This window comes from Fukomys damarensis, unplaced genomic scaffold, assembly GCF_012274545.1.
Source record: "Fukomys damarensis isolate Sample0158 unplaced genomic scaffold, DMR_v1.0_HiC HiC_scaffold_37, whole genome shotgun sequence".
NCBI classification, from domain to species: Eukaryota; Metazoa; Chordata; class Mammalia; order Rodentia; family Bathyergidae; genus Fukomys; species Fukomys damarensis.
This window is the reverse complement of record NW_022900949.1, coordinates 64,631,585-64,656,978: the sequence shown is the minus strand read 5'-3', so window position 1 is coordinate 64,656,978 and position 25,394 is coordinate 64,631,585. Positions and strand designations below refer to the sequence as shown.

The 25,394-nt window shown below is 37.1% G+C and overlaps 1 long non-coding RNA gene across 2 annotated transcripts in view; it reads right to left on the bottom strand.

Annotated features, from left to right (window-relative positions):
* LOC104871061 overlaps nt 1-25,386 on the bottom strand; it is a 403,725-nt gene extending 378,339 nt beyond the window's left edge. For both annotated transcript variants that reach the window (XR_782722.3, XR_004515574.1), the window contains exon 1: nt 25,326-25,386. This is a non-coding gene — a long non-coding RNA (uncharacterized LOC104871061). The remainder of the gene's footprint in view (nt 1-25,325) is intronic.
* Between the last annotated feature and the right edge of the window lie 8 nt (nt 25,387-25,394).

Here is a 25,394-nt window from a genome sequence, read left to right as displayed (position 1 = left end):
AACAGTTTCCCAAAATGAAAAGCATTATTCTGTAATACAAACACGAAGTAATAAAAAAATTTTAAAGCTTGAATGAAGCCTGAGGTTTAGGTGATAACAATGTGTCAGGAAAGACATAATAAAATACTCAGAAGAGCATCGCATCTACAACATTTTTCTTAAATGGTCCAGAAAATAAGTTTGGTGTACTTACAACTTCTCCAAAAGTTTGTGATTGTTCCTTTAAAATTTAATTTTCTGTATGAGGCACATTTTGAGATATAGTAGAAAGTGTCAACCTCTGAATGAAACAAGACCTTTGTCCAAGGAATTAATAACCAAGCAAAGAAGTTGACACACACACATACCTGTTAAATCAAACTGACCCAAGTCAAGTTTGAGCAGAAATTCCTAAGAGTTTTTTACCACCCACACATTATACTATCTACTTAGCAAAGCTCAAACCCCTTAAAAAGTAAGTGTCCTGCCTTGATTCAATGTATTTACACTTCTGGCTTTACGAAGATTTCTTTATGCTTAAATCTAATCCCTGGTACCTGCCTAGGGTGGAACTGAAGATAAGTTTTCTACTGGCTGTAAAAGTACATTTGTAGAGGAATTTTTTAGTGAAGAAAAATGGAGCTCCAAAAACAGAAATAAAGGACTCTCTGTTTTACACTCACCCTACCTGGTTCCAGAAAAGCAGATTTATTTTAGTGTGTATAATCTGGAGAGGAATCATCCCATAGAGAACTATTTTTCTAAGAAAGAAAAAGCACCCGAAGTCGATGTGTCAGGAGGTCTTTCAAGCGTCCTTATAAAGTAGCAGAATGAAAGGAGCACTAGAGGGCACAGCCGGGTTATTCTCAGACACGTCTATAGAAGGAAATGTCCTCAGTTTATATCTCAAAGGGGTTTATACCATCACTTCACCCTGGAAATAACAATGCATAAATGAGTTCATTTCCAAATCAAAATGCAATTATTTGCCCGATACAAATGATTTAATGGTGGTGGGAAAAAAATGCCCCTAAATCAAGACATTCTCTCCTTTCTGGATTCCAAAATCTTTCACACTTTTCTTCTGGCTCTAAGACCATAGGTATTATACTGTAACACTTAGAAATGAAAAATAACATCTACATCGATTCATGGTTTAAGTTCCACCTCATAGCCTTTGTTTGTTTTGTTTTTTCCTAACCGCTAGTCAACACTGCAGACATTATTGCCTTGCTGATATCTTTGCATTTGTTTTAACTCTCAACTTTTTATTAGGATATGAACTTGAAAAATTACCCCCCCAAAAAAACTTAGGAAAATCACTTCTACACTATGTTGAATGGTGGTGTATTGAAATCTCAGTACTTGATACTCTGTAGAATTTCCTGTTTTCAACTAGGTCTGCTGTTCTGTTTATCAAGCAGTCATAATTAAGGGTTTTTGCAATAGCTCCTGCCACTTTCAGCAACCTGCGGTATGAATGTGTGGGGAATGGGCAATAGAGGGGCCCACTGTCAATGCTACAAATCCTGTGACCATCCAGTCTCATAAGAAAGACAAACCATAAAACAGAAGGAAATATGGCCAGGCCACAGCTCAGTGGTACAATGCTTGCCTAACATGCATGAGGTCCTGGGTTCCATCCCTAGCACCCCACACACACACAAGCAGTTGTGTGTGTTAATACCAAGTTATTTAACAGACAATAAAAATTATGAGTTATATAGCCAGTGTCTTCAGCGCAGCATCAATTTAAAATATTTTGACTCATTATAACTTTATGTGCTAAAATAGATTGTAGCATAGGGTTAGATGTGACATCTTTGAGAATTCTAAAGATCTGGATCAGAATATGAGTTTTTCCACCTACTGTGTAAATTTAGTCACTCCTGATTTCTCTAGAGTTCGGATTCCTCATCTGTAAAAGGAGTGCCTGCTATTTAGAGTTAACATGAGGGTTATATTTTCTGGGATAACACAGCAAGTATTTAGCTGTGAAGGACTATTACATCAGAATGTGTAAAACTTATGGTAAAAAATTTTTATTGGAGAAACATCACTGTAGCTATGTATAAGGTATTGTGCTGAGCACTGCATAAAGGTGGATTCCAGTCATTGCTCCAAAGGGGCTTTTTGTGTAACGTTAATAGTAACATTAGTGTTACAATTCAGCAGTGTATCTGCCTTATAAATAAATAAATATGTATACATACACACACACACACACACACATAACACATGAAAAGGAGGCTACTCTCAAAAATTTAACGATTAGTGGTGCATGATCAAATTTAAACACCATTGCCAGGTATAGTCATGGGCTGTTTAATGATGGGAATAGGTTTTGAAATGTGTTCTTAGGTGCTTCCTCTTGTGCGAACATCTTAGAGGCCATTTACACAAATTTGTATGGTACGGCCTACCACACACCCAGGTTATGTGGCATAGCCCCTATCATACGTGAGCAGTTGACCAAAATCGTTGCTATACAGTTCATGAGTATATGCAATATTAACTAGTTACTGTACCATGTTAAAAGATTTTGCAGCGGTGGTATAAACTAAGTGTGGTGGGGCCCTGGAGACCCACCGTAAATCTTTAGTCTTCAGTGTGAATAAGGATTCACCAGTCAGGAAACACGGAAGAAATTTTTCAGCTAGACATCACGAATATGAGCTCTGGGTAAGATAAAGCTGTGCTGAAATTCTAGACCTTTCAGTTTCTACCTACGTAACCTCTGTTTCTTTGTGTCTGTTCATGGAAACACTACTGCTCATCCCAGGGCTACTTGAGGATTTTTTTTTCGTTTTCTTCTAACAAAATGAGACAATACTCACTAGTTCAGCTAGTTCCCTTACTCTAGGTTGTTTCCTCTTCGTTGCAGGAGGGAGGGTGTTCCTGACTGGAGCGCTGGTGCTCCTTCCGCATGCACTGGACCAGCAAAGAACATGAGGTCACTAGAATTTTAATTCATTTTATTACTGCTCAAAAATTTGTCTGTAGTTTATTTATGGATTTTAGCTCCTTAAAACTATCCACATTATATGGATTTATTTGTGGGACCTGATACTGGCATAGTCTTCTGATACTTTGGTTCTCAACTATTACTGCCTGTCTATAGTAGACATTTCTTGGTTTTATACACCCACATATCCCCACTCTTGACTCTCCTCAGTTCTTATAGCACCCTGGTTTTCATTAATAATCCTATATTGTCTCATCCCTATGGTTCTGGAGATTCTGGTTGGTCACAGCAATTTATCCCCTTGGCTGGAACCACTGCATCCAGGATAAAGTACCATGTGAATCAAAGAGAGCCAGGTCCAAGAATTCTGTTGGAACTTGGCAGGAGAGACTTCCTCTTCCTTTTGGACTTGGAGGTGAAATTGCCAGAAGCCAAAATTAAAGGAAGCATCTGGCTGAGAGTAAAGCCGGTGCAGTAAAGTAAAACTAAAATGTAATAACAAAAAATAGCTTTTTGAGCACCTGGTTCCAACAATGCTTGAACAAATATATCCTACTGCTGAATCTTTCAGTAATATGAACCCCAAAATTATCTTTTTTCTTAAGCTTAGTTTTTGTTTTCTAATACTTGCAACTGAAGTAGTCTTAATACTACTGAAGTTTGTTGGCTAATTCAGTCTTCTAACTCATTGAGTATTGGCTGTTTCCTTAAACCAAAGTTATAGCTTTACCAACACCCATGAACAACTGAGTTCATTGTAAAGCATGGATTAAACTCACCTGCTTTCTTAGATCTATTACATTAACAGTAATTGTGGAAATTTCTCCTGTGCCTATGAACTACTTCCACACTACAAATGATGTAGTAAAATCCAAATAAGTTGAATTCACCACTTCCCTGCCACTTTCAAAGGGCAGCACTTTAATCCACTTTCTTTTAGGATCATAATACTACTTCTACTACTATTATTAGTATTAATAGGAGAAAGACTATACACTATAAAACTATGCATTAGTGGGTTGTGTTTAATGGACTGCAATCATCATTTTACAAATATCACAGTAGAGCAGAATGAAATACAATAGAGTAGATCAGAATGGTGTGGAATAAAAAAATACCAGAGTGTATCCAATATATACTTTATAGAAGATGAGTACAAATGACCAATAAATACATTAAGAAATGTTCGACATCACTGGCCATTAGAAAAATGCAAATTAAAACAAATCTGAGATTTCATCTTACCTCAGAAAGAATGGTCATCATCAAGAAATCAAATAATAAAAAAGGCCAACAAGGCTGTGTAGCAAAAGGAACCCTTTTACATTGTTGGTGGGATGTGAACTAGTACAACCACTATGGAAATCAATGTGGAGGATCCTCAAAAAACTAAAACTAGAAATTCTCTTTGGCCCAGCTATCCCTCTTCTCAGTATCTTCCCACAAAAGTTAAAGATATCATATTGCAGTGATATATGCATATTTACATTTATAGCAGCACAGTTCATGATAGCTAAATTTTGGAAGCAGCCTATGTGTCCATCAGCAGATGAATGTGGTATTAACACACAGTGAATACTACTGTGCCATAAAGAAGATAAACTTTTGAGTCATTTGTAAGAAAATGAATATACCTTGAGACTGTAGTATTGCAGGAAACAAATCAGACACATAAGCTTAAATATAGTATGATTTTTATATGAGAAACCGAAATTATAGGGTAAGAATATGTACTTGTTCCAATTTTTAATTTATATTGATTGCTTACATATGCATCTAAATGCTGACGAAGCGTATTTTTTAAAGTGCGTTGTAATGAAAGAAATAACCTCTCCAAAGTAGATAGTATGTAATGGAGCCAACCTGATCTAGGCACAAGACTGTCAGCTCATTGTGCAAAGCATATGGCATTTGAAGACAGGAAAATAGACTTCAGAAAGGTTAATGTGAGGAAAATGACAATGGATACTATAGGATTGTAAGGATTCACTCAAGTAATGGGACTGCAGGACACAGAGTGGAACACAGAAAAAGGTACTTAATATTAAACCATTTTGGAAATAGTCCTACAACAATATATTAAGAACAGATTTATCTTCCTTTACCTACTTTTTTCATGACAGCATTTTAAATGGCTGCAACGTATTATTTTGTATTTATAACTACTTCTTACACTGTGAGAATTTAGGTTGTTTCCATCTTTTTACTATTCATCACAGAAATTAATGTCTTGTGGAAAATTTTATAGAGAAATATTTCATCGGACAAATTCTGGGAAAGAGACTAAGTTAAAAGGCATACACTTAAGAAAATTTCATCTTTAGAAAGCCTAAAACAATTTATACTTTTTTCTAGCAGTTGTTCTACATCTGGGTATTATTTATTAGTAGTTTTGTAACAATTTAAAAATCCCTTTGTAGGGCAAGTCATAGTAAGACTAGCAAATGCCAAAGGTAACTATAACAACCTCATAAAAATATCCCCATGTCTGATCCCCAGCTCTCCTTTACCTCTTGCACTTGACCTCGGTTTAGCTTTCAATTTCTCTTTACGGCCCTAGATAGCTACCCTTGCCATCAGGAGATATATACTTCTGGACCTCATACAAGTTTGTCTCCTGAATGTAGAGAAATGGAAATGGGGCAAGATCCTGCTTTTTCTTCCCAATATAATGATACTGGGGTACAACAATACTGATTGCTTGTTTTAAACGACTCTAGGAGATATTATTTGTAAATGCTCAATTTTCTTTTCCATCCCCATTGTTTTAACATCATTCCTCTCCTTTCTCGTGCCTTTCTTTCAGGAAATGTCCCCAATTCTTTGTAGTCCTACGGTGAGCAATATTTTATTAATCCTCTTTCTCCCTGAGCGCTGGAAACAAGATCCAGTCCTGATGTTGATGTTGGTGGTGGTGGTGCTGGTGCTGGTGGTGGTACCAGGGATCAAACTCAGGACCTTGTGCTTCCGAGGCAGGCAGCGGCACCCCTGAACTAAATCCCTGGCCCCAGTTCTGACTTATGATAGTACCAAACTCTTCTAGACCCAAGGATAAGACAGGACACAAGAAAAGTCAATCAGACTCAACTAATTTACAAATTTTGAGAGAAAGACTACTTTCTAGCTAGTTACAAAATTGCAAATGTGGAGCACGGTGCTGCTGGTGACCATATTCCTCCGCTGTGTAGAGGCAGGTGTTCACTTGAAAAAGAAGGAAATCACCACAGCAAGATAAAGAAAGCAGAGCAAGAGACTTGATGACATCATTGAGCCCGGTATCCAGAAGGGCTTGAAGTCAGTATGACCAATGAACTTCTGAGGAAAACAACATTGTTTTGGAAAAGAGACAGGGAAAGTTTGTTTCTTTTTGCTTATAACAATTGAAACAGCCTTGAATGACACCGCTGGGAAATAAGTGGTATTAACAAAGTATAACGAGTTCAGAAAGGGAGGCATATGGTGACAAAATATATGGTAACCGGGCCAGAATCAGGATGTGTTATAAAAACACATAAATATTGGTGGTTGCAAGAGAATGATCAGTGCAACACACCGCTAAAAAAGTTATTCCTTTTTAAAGATACCTTAATGAATTTAAATAAAAGATTTACAGTAAAGAGATCTAGCCATCATCTCAATTCTACCTCTAGACAGGTATACAACTTGACCAACTTACTTCACTTCTTTGGGATTTCATTTTTTCATTTGCAAACAAGTACACAGGTGGTTTAATTCTAGCATCTGCTATGGCTCAAAAAACTAGCTAGCATGTCGTCTGTCACCATAGTCTAATTTGTTTAAGAAATTCTAGCTGATGACTGGCCTTGGCCTGGGTCTACAGGATTAGGTCTGTTGAAGTGGGAAAGGGAGCTATTACATTGGATATGGGATCGAGATCTCCCCCATTCAAAATGCATTGCTATGCAACACAAGGAGAGGAATAGATACCAAGGACACAATTACTGTAACGTACTGTGATTTTAAAGGCATTTGTGTTTGGCCAAAAATAACTGCCTTGTATAATAATGAAGCCAACTGGCATCATAAAATTAATCTAGATTATGAGTGAATAAACGTTGACTTACCACCTCCCCTTCCGAATGTCTGACTCTCTTTGGAACAATTGTTCAGATAAAGGACATAGATGGGTTTTGTCGGAACCATACCTGTTGGTCAACGAGGTATTTTCAAAATTTTCCTTAAAATTTGGAAATTCTGTATCCAAAAACCTGGATTTGGGGCTTCTCTTGAATTAGAACCTCTCACTGGTAGTGCTGATTGTGTATATTCACACAACAATCTGAGTAGCAGTTGTTTTCTTCAGACAAGACTGCTTTTTCCAGGTGTCCACAGACCTCCCTGGACCATTTTGCAGACATAGGTTACCATCTGCCCCCTACAGATTGGTTAGTTTGGGACCACTGTTTTCAAATTTGCTTACGAATCTGCCCACTGAATATGTGCATGCACTTAATATGGTAACAAATGACCTTAAGTAGCACTGGCCCTGGCCTCCACATGGCAAAAAAGAAGCCAAAAAATGTGGCTAAAAAATAACTGCATAGTCAAGAGCAACTTTCCAGAAATTACATCTGCAAAATCAACTGAATACTCAATCTTCACATAAAACTACAGAGAATTTTAATAAATCTTTTTTTTTAACTGGCAAATTCTAACCCTGGACTTATAAGTATAACCAGAAAAATACTCAATAGTCAAGTAAGAGAACAAAACTCTAAAAGAGAGACATATTCTGAAAAATTATGATAAATGTTCCAGAAAGAAAATTCACCTGAGAAACAAAGAAAATTATAGTTCATAGTTTTTTAAGAGTGAAAAGAACATTGTTGGTATTAAATGAGTACATTTGAAGGTCAGAAAAAAATTTAACAGATGGAAGAGTAACTATCTGTTTTAAAGTCCGGCTTCTTGAGCTATATTTTTCAGAGTACAGTCTCCTTTTTATGTGTACAGTTGCCATGAAATTTGACAAACACACATTATATAACCACCACTACAATAAAGAACATTTCTAACACTCCAAACTCTTCCCTCCATCCCTGAGTATTCACTCCTCTCCCGTATCCAAACTCCTAGGAGCCATTTATTATCTTTCTGTCACTATAATTTTGTCTTCATCACAGTATAGATACTTCTAATGTGGGCTTCTTTCATTTAGTATAATGCTTTTCAGACTCGTTCATTTTTTGCATATATATAAGTAGTTTGTTCTATTTCGTTGTATGAATACACTAATTTGCTTATCCATTTACCAGATGATAGATATTTTTTTAACTGTTTCCATTTAGAACTATTATGAATAAAGCTTTTATAAAGATTTAGGCACAAGTCTTTTTAGGACATTTTTCATTTATTTTGATTAGATGTACAGGAGTGATACTGTTAGATCACAGTGTGTACTGAAACTTATAAAAAATTGTCAAGTAGTTTTCCACTAACAATTGATGAAGAGTTTCAGTTGCCCATAACCTTGCCAATCCTTGGTATTGTCAAGCTCTATGAGTTTAGCAATTCTAAAGGTGTACAGTAATATCTCATTGTGGTTTTAATTTGTATTTCCCTATAGCTAATTGTATAGAACAATTTTTCACGTGTTTATTTTGATTCTCTATATCTTTTTTTCTGTTCAACTTAGTTGTCTATTTTAAAAATTAAATTATATTTGTATTTTGAATACTTTATCCTGGACATTTTGCAAATGCACACACACACACACACACACACACACAAACTGGATGGTAGAAACAGTTTTTACAGATTCAAAAACAACAATCAAATACTAAAACATAGCAGTGGTAATGAAAAACCTATCAGTGTGTAACAGAAGAAGAACTAGGGTTTTAAACAGTTGCTCAAGAAACTCTCCCAGATCTTAGAGCAGGACAAAGACCTGAAAGGAGGAACGAAGATTAAAAACATTGGATTTATAATTGAATTAACAGAAGAAAATATTCCTGAATGACAAAAACAGGTCATTCTTCAAAACAAGGACACACAAAGTACTGGGGAAATTAAAATAATTTCAAGAGTGAAAATAAGTTTTAAAATGCAGATTAATTCACTAAGGAAAGGGAATTAGAAAACATATTGGCTTTAGACGTATCTTCTGCAACTCAAAATGAAAAAGTATTTTTATGGCTATGTTTTCAAACATTGGTGTCTTAGTGAATCAGAAAATTAATTTTACTACACTGTTACCAGCATTCATTTTAAGTCCAAAAGAACAAAATAAAATAGCTATATAAAAGTATTTGGCATATATTAAGTGTAAGTAAATTCGAAGTGTGTGTGTGTGTCTATGTACAAGTAATTTTAAAACTGTAGGGCTGAATTATTATTAAAATAAATGCAATAGCACTTGCATCTGTCAAGGTCCTAGTCTGCAATAGCAGAAATTAATTTAACTCAGGTAAATTTAAATTAAAAAATGATTGAATACATGGTTGGGGCTATCTTGTTTATCTATTGCTTTATAAAAAATTACCCCAAAAAGTGATATAAGATTAGATTTGTTATTGCAGAGTTTATGTGAAGACATAGGTGATGAATTCTCCAGCTCTGAGTCTCTCAAAGGTTGCCATCCTTTGTCTTTGTTTCTTTGTTTGTTTTAGACAGGGTCTCACTATGTAGTTGAGACTGACCTGGAACTCACTATGTAGCCCAGGCTGGTCTCAAGCTCACAGCGATCCTCCTGCCTCAGCCTCCCGAATGCTGGGATTATAGGCATGTGCCACCACGCCCAGTGGCTGCCATCCTTTGTGACTGCAGTCATGTCAAGGTTCCATTGCGTGATCATTTCCAAGCTCTCTCCAGTGATCCTTGGCAGAACTCGGTCCATAATTGGCACTGGATTGAAAGCCTCAACTCCGTTTGGTGGTTCTCTGCCACATGGACTCATAGGGTGGAAACCCCTGCAGCAGTAGCAGAGCACTACACCTCACTTCTGGCACTGCCAACTCAGCCAATTGTGTATTTCAAACAACCTCTACCGCATTACATAAAGTAATGTCTAAATAGCCCCTGACACGGTCTACAAAAATTGCAAAGGCCATAAAACTACTTCCTTAAAGAGGACAAAAAAAATTAAAATAATTTTATTAACTCAGAAACGAGGTGCAACTGTTAGGAGAAAAAATATCCTACAGAGGAAGAATTAACAAATGATGAAATATACCTAATTTTATATTTTTATCATGGAGGATTTCAAGTATTACCAAACAGAAAAGGGGAGTAATCTTATCCACCCTCCAACTTTGGAAGGTGGATCCATCACCATCCAACTTTGGCAATTATCAACATCCTTGCTAATCTTGCATAATCTCTTTCACACATTTTTCTAACATATTTTATAGCCTATTTCAAACAATATAAATGCCATGTTAGGCTATTAAATATTAAATACCTACGACATAACAGGTATGCATGCAAACATACTATGGTAAAAGTTGGACCCGTGGTGTTCTCTCTTACATGGGAGCACACTCTCATGCTGTTGGGCGTGTATCTTTTTCTACTTCTACTTGACCCAACTTGCTCTGCAGAGGCTATTTCTTTTCCTACCTTTAATAATGCTTTGTTGCCATTATAAAAATTAGAATATAGTCTTCCAAGGTACATTAATAAGTTCTGAAAACACAGCATAAAATGTCATGTAATTAAAATGTGTGAAAGCACAGTAACTCATTTAAAAATGTCACAGACATTAAATTATACAATGTTTACAGTACATAATGATTATATTCCTTCTATGGATTTGGTACATGCACCTAACACATCTTAATTCATTTTTTACTCCCATTTCCTCCTTCTCTCTATTTCTTGGTCCCCTTCCCATCTGCAAAAGATCTATCTCCCCATTTCCTATTATTTATATTTTATTTTGCTCTTTACCTATAATTTGTGCCTCTCATATAAGAGAAAACATGCAATATTTTCCTACAAATGACTCGTTTATCTTTACGTTAGGGTAGTGTTTCGTTGTGTATAAATCTCACATTTTTAATCTATTTATTTGTTGGTGGACAGAGAGACTGCTTCCAAGATTTAGCTATTATGAATTGTGCTGCTCTAAAGATAAGTATGCACATATTACTAGAATATGATGTCTTCAACTTTTGGGGGAAAATACCTACACAGAGAATAACTGGATCAAGCAAAATTTCCAGTTTCAGAATTCTGAGGAATCCCCATGCCAGTTTCCATAGTGGTTGTACTAATTTGTATTCACGGCCTATATAATTTAAAATCTTAGTGCATGTATCAAGCTTTTTACCACACAGACTTTATACAGTGTTTTCAAAACTCCATGAAGCATTTTACAAAATATTGTAAAGGAAATCTTAATAGATTCCAAATAGTAGAATTAGTAAAGGCATACTCTGACTGCAATATAGTAAAAGTAAATATTGTAGAGCAACAGGGCACAGATAACCATGTAAAAGTCCACTTAATAAGCAAAAATAAAATGAATATAACTGTTGAGTCATAGAATATCAAAGGATTTAATAGCAGACAAATTAGAAAATGCCTGTAGCCTATAAACATAACACACCATTTAAATTTGTGAGAAGTGCACACAGATGAACTCAGAATGAAATACATAGCTTTAAATATATTTATTTTTCAATAATAATGAATGAAAATGTGTACCTACTATTTATGAATTGCCTCTCAGCTTCAAATTCACCCTTATGGATTGTTCTGTGAAAATGACCTGGGCCCTTTAAATATTTTTTGTTCTCTACCTAGTGTGAGGCTTTATCAGTAAAGAATGCGGGAGAGCCACTGCAATCACAAAGGTGTCCTGCTTCCTGGTTCTGGTGTGCTGGCTGGGAAGGCTTCTGCAGGAAAGGTGGGTGGCTCCTGCAGCAGCTCCAGAGGGGCTTCTTCTGCAGTGCATGACAGCCAGCAGCTCCCAGAGGTCAGCAGCCTGGCCCCTGCAGTGCGTGCAACTTCTCCGATGCCAGGCTCCTGCACTGCAGAGTGGACAGCAGCACTCCGTGGTCGGAAGTTTCCCCTAGCGAGATCGTTTGGGTGTTTCTGTAATATAGTGAGACAACTCTCATACTGGAGAGAAGATTTTTCAGCGAGTTTCACCAGAGCAGCACCACTGAGAGTTCTCTACCCGTAAGTGAGCCACAGAAACATCCTCTTCAACAAGGTCTGGCTCTCAGCACCAGGGGCAGGATAGGAGTTTCTTTCTTGAATGCTCCATCTCAATCCCTCTCTGTTTCAAATTATTATGTGGCTTATCTTGCCTGATGGCATCCAGACTGATACAAACTGTTTGATTCAAGAAATCAAGAAACAGACTCCAAAAAACATAGTTCAAACTGTTTTCCTGTGAAGTTTTCTGGCGTTCAAAAAACAGATGCATCTGATGCTATTTAAAATGTTTCAAAGGGTAAAGAAGACTAGAAGACTTCTCTAAGCCTTATAATAAAGTAAAGATAATATTAATGAGGTGGTAGGGTTTTTTAAAATCAACATAAATGAGGAAAACAGTTCAGATATTTATATACTGTAATAAGAGAAGGAGACAGCAGCAATATTTATTGAGGTCCCTGTTGTAAGAGCCAAAATACTGACTATAAGACATGTCCATTGGCCACAAATATCCCAGAAAAAAAAATGGATTTTTTTTTTTAATAATCAGAGTAGTTCAGGCCTTTCAAAGTATGACACAAAGTAAAATAATGAAACTTTTGACATTTTATAACAAGTAAAATAAAGGAGAACTTAAAAGAAAATCAGTTCTCCTAGCTGAAAGCAGCACAGCCGCTCCCATTCAGGTTCTGCCCCCAACCTTACCCGTAACCACTGACCTCCCCCTGGTACTGATAAGGATATACAATCATATTACTGTAAATAAAGTTTTGTAACCACCGAAGAACCATATGCTCTGTAAATAACTGTGTTCTCTGAACAAAGTTCATGACACTCTGTTCCCATATGATTCATAAGACACTGTCTTCTTACAAGGCTAAACGACTAACCTGTCTGCCCTCGTTCTGTTCTGGTAAACTCACTACATCACTAGAAAGACCACTCCCCTTCGACTAAATATATAAAAATTGGAACTTTTCTTTGTTCAATCACTCTGCCTTGAGACACAAGTCCCCCGAGTCAGAGTTCACCCTAATAAATTCTCCTGATTCCCATTCGGTCTCTCTCGTCTCTTGGGATAAAGCAGCACATGGAGAACAGAAATATAGTAAAAAAGACAACAACCTAGAAAACCGCTTACAGATGTACAATGGACCAAGGACTATTTTTCTAAATACTTGAAGTGCTCATACTGAATTTAAAAAGCAGCATACAACAAAAAAACACTCAAATGATACTGCCAATTAGAGCATGAAATATATATACATATACACAAGGGCTGACAAAAAATATGGTATTTACACTTTTGAAATATTACAGTAAAAGGCACATTCCCATTAATCCCCCTCTTTTTTGTTTTGTTTTGTTCTGTTTGAGACAGGGCCTCACTATTCCCTGGACCCTGTCCTATCATTGTTGCCCTTTTCTGAAACAGTTCTGGAAGTGTCTTTAGAGAGTGAGATAAAAAAATACAGTGCATGCAGTTGTTGAGTGCCAGCCTAGGAAAAGGCACATGGCCATGTGTCCTCCTCCATCTTCTTCACCGGATCTGGCCATGTGACTTCGTGCTCTTCCCAAGGTCAAAATGACTATAAGAGATAAACATTTGAAAGAATGCAGGACGTGAAGGGAGCCACCACAGGGCAGCTAAAGACACTATCGAAAGAGGACTTCTAGGACTGCTTCAGAAAGGGGCAAGAATGAGGGGAGCTGTGTCCTAGAAATGAGAGCACTCTGAAAGGATTCAGTTGCAATATGTCTTTAACTGTAATAAATATTTTAAATTTAAACACTATCCCAGCATTAAACTGAGACATTTCTGAATTACTCAAAGATCCTGTCCACTGAAATGATCTATCCCCACAGGAAATCATGACAAAACCCAATGATAACTGTATACCTTTTGTCCATGCTGTGTAGAATTCCACAAAAGAACTGTACCATTATTTTGAAATCCATTCCTCTATTGGTAGATAATTAGATAGCTTTCAATTTGGGCATACGATACATATTGCTGGTATGCTAATAAATTTCTGTTGGATACTTGGCAGAAAATTTTCAATATATTGCACTGTACAAAATAATACCAAATGTTATCTAAGTGTCTTAGCTACTTTTTGCATTGCTGAGGCCAAAAACCCAACTCTTACAGTTAAGGAGGGAAGGTTTATTTCAGCTCAGAGTTTGTAGAGGTTTCAGTTCATATTTGGCTGACGTCTAGGCAGGGGGTGTGGCACAGAGGCACTGCTGCACAGAAACAGTTCATAACAGGCAGCAGGCAGCAAAGCAGCAAAGCCGCAAGTGACAAGCAATGACTGCAGCAGCCCTCTTTCTGTGCCTTATGTTCTCTCCAGGCTACTCAATCTTAGGGTGAGTAGCACTCACCCCCTTAATCCTAGCATCACATCATGAATCAATCTCAGCACCACGTCCTTAACCCCACCACCACACACTCTAGATTCAGCCATTTCCAATGACCACATGAGGCCTTGAGGGGACATCTAGATGTAAGCCATAGCATTATCTAAATATATTAACCTGACTGCTTTGTTTCAGGCAGTGTATGAGTTATTATCCATTCTCCTTAACATTTAGTATTATGAAACTAACTTTTTTTGCCAATGTTGACTGCACTATTTTCACTTTTCTTATGAGTAATAAGATAGAGCACTTTGTAGATGTTTTTTGGCCTTTAGAGTTTACCTTTATATGCACTGTGTTCAAGAGTTTCGCCAGTTTTCCTAATTGACTGGAATGAGTTCTTTATGTAGTTTAGCTAATTGACCTTTGACATTTACATGTGTCCTAAACATTTTCTCCCACTCTCTTTTCATTCTTTATGGTGTCATTTAATTGATCATTTTTTTAAGAGCATACTTGGAATGAAATGTTTACTCCTCAGGAAATAAATGGTTTATTTTTTTATTATAAGAGACTAGACCAATTAATTATTTGGATGAAATTATTGGTATGAAAAATAGTTACATATTCTATGCCCCATTTTAATGTAACGTTTGAAGTTTTATAATCATCACCTATTCCTTCATTTGACAAACATTTTCTGAGGCCTACTATTGCTAAGATCTGCTCCAGTTCTTAGGGACACATTAGTAAACAAAGGAGACAAAGATTTGTCTCATAAGGGGAAATTCAATATTATTTTTATTTTAAATATATATGATATATATATTATAAGTCATATTCATGTATATGACTCATTTGATTTCTATGAAATTTTAATTTTAAGGTTTTGAATGTCTGTATATAAAAACAAGAAGTCACAGAACTGAGGAAACATTTTAAAAGAAAGAAAAAGATTTTTGTCAAAGCCGCTTTGGATTTGTCACTAATTTCAGCAGCAAATTATCCATAAAGTACCTTGAAACATCAGGTCAAAGCCTCTCTAACAGATACAGAGAGTGCAAAACCATATAAAGAAATTTATTTTAAAACATTTTATTATAATGAGACATTTTAAAGTCAATGATGCAAGAAGTTTAATCTTGAATCTGGACTGAATTTTTCTACATGCAGTCATGTTTAAATTTCACTTTGAATAAGTGGCACATTCACAGCAAAATAAATCAATGAGTACACAGGGTATGTGCAGCACATGTATCTCATTCCTCTCCAGAATCACCCGCTTCAACCCCCCACCCCCACGAGCCAGAGTCAGCAGCTTCTTGCGTGATCTTCAGGCCTTTGTGCAAACACACAGGGACTACGTGTGCTTGTATGTTTTAGCTATTTTGCACTTCTGGGTTAGAGAAGAACTGCACACTGTGGGGAGGAGAGACGATTTCGACTGGGACAAAGTGACAGTTCCTCCCGAACGCAGAGCTGGGCCTGGTGAAGCTGGACTGGCAGGGCCTTCACAAAGCCTCTGTCACCCCAGGTTCCCTGTGCGGGTTCAAGCAGGTTGAGGACTGTGTGGGTGCTGCGAAGAGGTGATGACGCCCTCTAGTGTAGACTGTACTCTTCCCACTCAGCACAGGCAGAAGATTGAACATTTATGCAGAGGGCTCCACCTCTTCCTTGAAAATAAAATACTGCTTATGTCATGCCCCTTTCACCTCCTCCCTGGGTTCTGAGCTGTTCTGTCTCATCACAGGCACCATCTTACCCAGCAAGTATTTCTGCTGCATGCTCAACCCCTGCCTTTGTCTGCCTCTCTCAGTTTAGCTTTCCTGGGTGGAAACCTGAAGTGGTCTCTGGTCCCCGTCTGTTAGCTCCTGTCCTACCCATACCTACAGTCTCATACTTCTCTTTCACCAGCCCACTGGCCAGGATTCTGAGGAAAATATCCTAGGTCCACAAGGTCAAGCCCCTTAAGGGTCTCAAATGCAAGGCATGGTTGACAAATATTCCTCTGCTCCATTCTACAAAACTCTCTCCAAAATAGCGTTTTCAAGTTTTTTGAATGAGAATACAATATGCCCAGTTGAATGTGAATTTCAGACAAACAACAGATAATTTTTAGTGTAGTACAGCAAATATAATCTTTTGTCTGTATTTTATCTGCCAACCTTACTCTAAAATCAGTTAAGCAGTTAAATTAAAAAAGTGTCCTAATCTGCATGTCTCTGACCTAAAAACAAAGTTCTAATCCTCCCTTAAATGGCCAGAGCCTGTGCACCGCACAGTATCTCACCAGTTTCAAAACTAGGCATTTTGAGTAGCCTTGGGCCAGTGCAGGAAGAATTTCAAAGTGGTTGCTAGGTGGCAGATTTCCACTCTGGAAAGTATTTTTCAAATTCTATTTGTACTGCTAAGTGAGAGTAGCTTGGTATCAAGTATAAATGTGTATGGTTTAGACTCTCTATGACTATTTTTCTCCCAATTTCAAATATATGGCAAAACTGAGTTTAAATAACATGTCTAAACAACTTTGTCACTGAAGCCAAATGCCAGCACGTCTACGTTAAATACAGAAGCAAGCAATCATGGAGCTTAATGTATTTCAACTATTTTTTCCCTGCTGGATTTTTGAGATAGATAAGACTGGACTTCTTCCAAACAAATCTGGGCAGAAGAAAACTTGAAAGTCTCGGCCAGTCTTAAGTATCCCCATGTGATTCCTGATACAGGTTTACCTGAAAATTTTTTTTAAAATCTTGAGTTCTTTTGCAAATACCAAACTCTATACACAATAGAACAGTGTGTTCTATTACCATACCTCTTTGTTCAAACTATTATCACACTTCATGAAATAGAGTTGTGATTCTACATGATATTTTGTTAATCCAGAGAGAAAACAGGATCCAGGAAAGGACAGAAAGGGGAACAAATACATGCTGAGAAAAAAATCACTCAAAAACAACAGTAATGATAGCACTTATAAAACAATTCCCTCAAAGGACAGCATCCTGTTTAGAGCATGTTCATGTGTGAATTTACTATTAGCATGATATTAAAAACTGACTCCAAATTAAACATAACAATTAAACCATATCTGAGCCTTGCTTCAATAATGTGTTAGATTTTTGTTTGTTTGCTTATTGTTTACTACCTGACCTCTTTCTGGCATTGAGGAATAAGAACAGAGCAAAGAATCAGGCTAAATTAGAGCTTGAAGGAAATTTATATTATTCTCCTTATTGGTGCTCAGAATTTGCAAAGAAACAGTTTAAATATTTATCAACAGGAAATGAATTGGCACATTATATCACAGTAATTGGAATCATCTGAAACTGCTGATATTTTGACTAACAAAAATGTTGGTTTCATTTGGTTCTCTCTAGTGTACTGCAGCCATTAAAAAGGACATGGTAGTTCTGAAAGAACTGGTGTGAAACAGCTGCTATACAAGCTACCATCAAAAACAGTGCAGTGTAGTGTTAAAGGGTGCTAGTATGTGTGGAGTACTTCTGGGGATGAACCCACTATAAATCTTAAATTTTTAAAATATCACAAACTATTTAAAGTGGCTGCCTCTAGAGGACAAGGAGAAATTAGACCTGAGTGAGATGTTTTACTTTTGTGTGCTTCCAATTTTTGCCACATGCACACATTAACGATTTTAAATCAAGCAAATGAAACAAAACCACAAGGAAACAACTGTTTACCGGGGTGAAGGGTCTGTTCAAGCCACACAGTGAGCTCAGAGCAGAACACAATATTGAAAGTGGCTGCTCAAATGCTTATCTCATCCCCATAATTAAAAAAGCAAGGAACAATTTGTAGGCCTGACCCCAGGCTGTGAGAGAGGCTTTCTAAAATGACCTTATGGTTTATCTGGGAACTAAATCACTCCAGATAAATGGAGCTCTTGACTTCCGACTGGGTTGCGAGAGGTTCAATACATCAGATCTGATTTATTCTCACTGCGATCAGGATGAGCAGATTGGGTGCTGTGTATAAGAGCTGGGAGCAAGAAAGAAGCCCTTTCCCTCAAGTTTTCCTTCCTCCCACTTTCCTTAGGTTTGGCCACCAAGACTTCTCTAGGCTATGTTCAGAGTCCTTACCCTTCTCTCATTTTCATCTATTTTCTTTGCCCTGGAGTCAGGAATGACAATTTTATTCTAATTATTTGTTGTTCAGGACAAGGGAAAGTTAATTAGAAATTCGTTTTTTTTGCAATTGCCTCACCAGGCCTCTCCTGTGCCCAGCCTCTGTCCTACTTCTGTGTTCTATTTTCCTCTAGCCACTGGACTGGTCATAACCAAATGACTCTAATCTATACTAGTGCTTCTCAAACTGTGCTGGGAGGAGGAAAAACTTCATTCTGTGGTTGAAAAAACTATGGCTTTACAGATTAAATGACTTGTTCTCATTCCCGCAACTGGAAAATAGCAAACATAAATTGAAACCCAGCTTCCTGATTTCCAGCCAAGTGTCCCAAGTCTTGAAATTAAAACTGCTTATTTCTCCCCTCCCCTCCAGCTACTGCCCTATTTTTTCCTCCCTTTTATTGTCAAAATTCCCGCACTTGCAGTTAAGTGCCTGTATTATTTTCTGACTGTTTTTTCCATCAGCCCTGAAAGTTTAATTCTATGTCCATGAAGTGGGAAAGTACTGGTAAATGAGCACTATCTTAACCTAAGATGCACCAAAGGTGAGGTTTTTTAGCCAGGTGTGATGAAATATACCTGGGAGGCTGAGGCGGGAGGATCACAAATTCAAGCTCAACCTAGGCAACCTAGTGAGACATTGTCTCAAAATAAAAAAAAAAAAAAAAAAAAAAATTCCTTGTATTCCATGGTAAGGACAGTGTGTGAACTGACTAAGAGGATTACGATCTGGATTTCCTTCAGCAAACTCTTCTTTTCCTCCATTTTTGTTGTTTTTATCTTCCTTGGATGAACCCTCTTGTTCCACAGTCTCTTCCTATTGCTAATTCTGTTCATTCCCAACAATCAATCAATCTCTCCAATTGCAGGATTACAGGACTTAAGAAAGAACCAGTCTGACCGTAGGGTGCTTTTGTTGTTTTCAAGAAAACATCCACATAAATTAACAATGAAAAATGTAATCACAAGCAATGTGACAATACAATGTAAGTTTGCAGCCTGACTAGATGGTTCTCAATCTCTGTTTTAGTTTCTTAATTTATAAAGATAACGACTAAAATGCCATCAAAAGTGAGTTTTTAGCCAGGGTGGTCCAGGTGCATGCCTAGGAGGCTAAGGCAGGAGGATCACAAATTAAAGCCCAACCTAGGCAATATAAGGAGACATCCTCTCAAAACAAAAAATAAAAAGGGGTAGGAATGTAGCTAAGGTCAAAAACCTTAGGTTCAGTCTTCAGTAGAAAAAAAAATTACTAATATAGCAAGGTAAGGACTGTGTGTGAAGTGACTAATAGGATTATGATCTGAATTTTCTTTATGAAACTCTTGGTAGTTGTTCCTACTTTGTAAAACTGTTGTAAGGACTAAATTATTTAATATATATGAAGCACTCCAGATGGTTAGGAAAATGTATAAATATACACTATATGTTATTATTATCTGTGCTACAGTAGCCTTTTTGTGTGTGTGTGTGTGGTACTGGGGATCGAACTCGGGTCCTTGCGCTTGCAAGGCAGGCCACCAAACAGCTGAGCTAAATCCCTGGCCCTACAGTAGTCTTTTTGAGATATTTTTTTCCAAACAAGAACTAATCAATCCTCAAAACCTTTTCAAGTATCCTTTCTAGATTTCTCTTTGTTATTTTGATTTACCATCACATTGTCTCAGAAATCATGGGGATAGTATCTCATTCAGAACATTGAATATCTGGAAGGTGGAAATGTGGAGCAGGTAGCACCTTGTTATGGCCCAGATAACCTAACAGATGGCTGCAATCACATAAGTGAATCTAGGCAACACCCACAGAAGACCTGCCAGAGCTGCCCACAGAATGGAGAGAATCCAATAAGAAAGGTTGCTATTTTATGTTAATGTCTGCATGGTTTATTTGACAGTAGAATATTAAAAAAAAATCACTTTTCCTCTGGTTTTCAAGAGGTAGAAACGCTAATATTTTGGTAAACATCACAAATCTAGGCATTAAGTATATCTACATAGGTACTTGCAGTTTGTGACGCTCAAAGTAGGGCACTGTGTATAAGGGATTTAACAATAGCTTTTTCATCATAAAAGAATATATTTTAGATTTTTAACTGCATGTTTATATATCTACACTATTATTTGTAGTGGTTGCACTGAACAGCATAGTTTATAACCAGTCAACCACCACAGACAGTCTACAGTTTCTGCCACTATTAGAAGTGGTTTGGTGGAGGCTCTTGAGCATAATTTTAAATACACACATCAAGGATTATTTTCTCAGGATAAATCTTAGGGTGGAGTTGCTAGATTGAAGATTTGCTTGTTTTCAAGTTTTTGATTATTATCTAGTTTCTCCAGAAAACTGAACCAGTTTACATTCTCACAAGTTACTCAGATCAGTCTTTTGCCTGCCCTTTTACTAACAGTGAGTATAGCTTTACTTAAATCTTTGTGAATGTAATGCATGAAAAACTATCATCTCGTTACTTTTTAAATTTTGTGTTTATTACTCCTATTGAATTGGGATTTTAAGAGACAGGAGAGACCAACAGGTGATACAGGAGGATTTATTCCAGGTTTTAGGTGTATACTGATTCGGTGGACTAATGTCCAATAGCTGAGCCCAGAACAAAGGAAAGGCTCCAGTTTTATGCATTTGGTTGAAGAAGACTGGCATAAAACTGGAAGGGCGGGGGGCAAGAGAGGTTACAGAAGCCAGGCAAAGAGACAGAAACAATCACTTCGTGATAGCCTTGTAATTTAGCTTTAAAAGAAGACAGCCTAATGAATCTTGTGAGATAAGATGACCTAAACTTTGCCTACAGGACAGTTGCCAATTTTATCTGTACCAGAACAGAGTTACAGCTGGGGGGGCTGCCCAAGGCTAGGAAAAACTTGTTTTTTTAAGTCCTTCTTTAAATGTATTTTAATATATGGTATATTTTTATGAATGGGCACCCATGGCTTCTCTAAAATGCTTTTTCACTCAGCTAATTTTTCTACTGTTAGTTATCTTTTTCTAATTCATTTATAAATGAAATAAATATCAACGCATTGAATGCTATTTTGATACATTTCAATATATTTCTCTAATTTCCTTAAGAAATATCCTTCAAATTGTATGGGTTTATATGCTTTATTTAATGCACAAAGAGTACACTTTTTAAGTTGTCAAATCTGTCAACCTTTTGCTTTTTTATTTCTGATACTGGTGTCAATACATTTTTTTTTTAAGAATATCAAAGTTGAAGTCCCTTCAGGACTGTCAGCTGTTATTTTGGTAAAATCCAGACCCTTCCATCTGTGTCACTCACCACATTCTATTCTCCTAGTATCTCTTATGGCTGTGTCCAGATGTCCTCCAAAGCCTCATGTGGTCATTGGTGGGTTTTCAGAGGTAGTTGAATCTAGAGTGTGTGATGCTGGGGTTAAGGGTGTGTAATTACTATCAGTCCACTAATTGGTTTGGCACTGCCTTACGCCCAGTAGCCTAGATAAGAGTATAAAAGGGGCAGAAAACAGTTGCTACGGCCCCTCGCTTGTTACTTTTTGTTCGCCATGAAGTATTTCTCCTCTAAGATCCCTATCTGCCATTAACCCTTCGTTGGAGCCTGCGGATTATGACTGAAACCTCTACAAACTGTGAGCTAAATAAACTTTTCCTCCTTTAACTTGTGGGTGTAGGTTATTTTGTCCCAGCAATGAGAAAAGTAACTAAGACAATATCTAACCAAATTTATCACCCATGTCTTCTAAATAAAAAACTTTCTGCTCTGGTAAACACAGTTTGTTAGATATTTTAGTGATAGGTTCTGGGGTATGTATGATAATCAAGTTAGGAGTCTGAATCAGTATTTTGCCAAGTGTATGAAAAGCAATTTTTGAGTCTTGATGATTTTATATTTGTCAGGATTCATGTGATGTCAAATAGTGTAGTGAATAAGTATGTTTAACATATAGTGAGCACTAAATAAATGTTGGTTCTCCAATCTTCTCCCTTTGTTTTTGCTCATGCTGGGACATTTCTCTTGGCTACCCTCCTCTTCTTTCCCACCTTGGAATATTTTGCTCAGTTTTATCTGCTTCATAAAAGTTTTCATAAAATAGGGAGTTTATCCATGGATCTTACTCAGTTTGAGGGTCAATACATTACTGTTTGAGGAATGTTTAACAAGCCAAGGTACAAGCTTCAGGAAGGCCTGGTCCATCGCTTTACATTTAAATATTTCAAAGAATATTCAGGGAAAGTATAACTAGATAAATAACAGGTGCATGGGACATAAAGACTTAATAAAATGCACTTTAAGACATAAGTGACTTGGTAAACATAGCACAATATCCTGAATTATATTACTGAATAGTCTAATAATTCAATGTAATTCAATAATCCATTGAAATATAACAATGAAATATATTATTCCTCAAAGTTCAGTATATTCTATTCCTCCAACTTGAAGAAGCATTTAGCTTCCTCTTTTAAATTCTCTGAAACTAGGATAAATACCCACTGGCAAAGTGATAATGACACTGCTGGCACTGCCTCAGAATTTGTGATCATGGCAATGACTGTTCAAATTGTCATTACTTCTGTTAAAGTCTATGTAGTTCAGTGTACATATATCAAAGATGGCTACTAAGAAATTCAAATGAAAACGGGACTGACACATTAGGTTAGGAAAAAGAAATTCCAAAGCAGTGAGAGACAACAGAGTAAAAAAATAACTATTTTGTGTGCCACGTAAGACTTAGGGGTAAGACATAGAATTACAATTTTTCAGAGATTTCTGGTTATTAGTAAAGAAGCTGCATAGCTTGTGGCAATATATAATTCAGTTGAACAAAAAAATTGTTTTAGTCAAATAAGATAGTGACAGCATCAAATCTGCAGAATCACTGTCTGTGGTTGGGAAGAAAATCCCACAGACAAGACTACAATATCCTTTGAAGAAAGGCTGTATTATCAGATATTGTGTTGAAAAATAAATATATGAAAGCTCTTCATGAAAAACTAAGCTCTGAAGAATTAGGCCTGATATACAAAACTTTAATCAATTTATTCTACTGACATTTTACTCTTAATATATGTTGTTATAAAAGAACTCTTAGCAAATATAAAGTAAAACTATGTGATACCACCTTTGTCGTAGCAATTATTTTGACTGCATGATGGTACATATAATTGGAGATGTCTTAGATTTGAAAATATATGAAAAAATGAATACAAAGTAAAACCAAGACACCAGGTCTGTGAGTCTGAAAAAGTTAGTGGTGGAAGGTGTTTCATTATGTTGTTCTGGTGGTATTATGTTGTTGCTTAGGAATGAGGTAAGCAGGTCCTGTGATTTCTTCACAAACAAAAGTTACACTTGTTTACAGAACCAACCTAATTTGAAGAGAAGCCAGCTTCTTGTATCATCTCTTACAAGTTTAAAAGTCAAGTCACAGATTCCATTTAATTTGGGTAAACATTGCATGTGACTGGCTAAGCACTTTTGAAATTAAAGTTATACTTTTTCCAATGCAAAAGTAATCTGTGTTGATATAAAACATTCCCTATATTAGGAAGTGTTCAGATATGAATATATAATCAAACATATGTCTTCCAATCAATATATTCGGTTAATTTCTTTTTTTACATATTCCTTGTAAATGTTTTGACACCATTTCTTTTTCTAGTTTACAAAAATATCTAGGAAAAACTATAAAGACGAAACACATCATCCTTTATTTCAGCACTGAAAGACTGCTTCATAATATTTTGGGTCATTGCATTCAATGTATCTCTAGAGCAAACAGGAGTAGTAAAACTTGCATACAGGATCTCACTACATTGCCACTCAGTGAGGAATACTAAAGAGAACTTGTAGAAGTACTCTTTGTCTTGCTAATACTACCAATTATACAGATTGTAATGTTTTAAAATCACTTATCTCTACGTTGCCTTGACATTCTCACAGAGCAGGAGTTTGGCCAGAGCACAACCAACTTTCTACTCTGGCAACGGAGCGCTGAGGGAAGAATGGTCACTATCCTCACTACTTTCCTCTTATTCATCCATTTTCTCACTTACTCAACAAGTATCTACTACGTGTCCACTACGTTCCTGGAATACACGGGAGAAACGAACATGACCCTTGCCCTCTTGCAGATTATAGTGGAAAGAGAAAGGAACATGGACACACGAATACATATTCACGTATATATTGATAAGTGTGGAAAAGGAAGGCAACAGGTGGCTGGCAAAAATAAAGGGGCAAGGGACTAATTCAGGTGGGATCAGGAAGGCCTGTGGCAAATGACGAGTCAGAAAGTCAAGAAGGAAGCTAAGTGCAGGTTCAGAAGCTGCCAAACTTGAAGCGTGGGGAGTGGGAGAGGCAGGAAACGGGACAGGCCAGGCTGAAGAGGTCACACAACCTATGCAGAAGATTTTTAATTTTATTGAACGCACTGCTGCCTATGTACGGATTTCGAATTGTATTTGATGCATAGTTAGGTGTGTGTGTGCTTTAGAGTGCCTTTATTTTTTTACTAGGTAACATTTAAGGATCAAAGCATGCAAGATCCAAAGATGACTCAAAGAAGTCTCCCTCTTTGCGTTTCCTAACCACCAACTCTCCTCCTCTCAGCTGCCAGTGTGTCTCCCTCCGGAAATATTCCAGTCAGATCTATCCGTACGTAATGCAAGGCAACCTAAACAGCGGAGCGAGTGCACGTGTGTTTTAAAACCGCCGGAAGGCGAGGCCCCGGCTCAAGCATTTCACTCACAGTTCAGGGAGGAGACGCGCGGACTGCACCACGGTGGGGCTCCCGCCCACGCAGGTCTCCTGGCCTCGA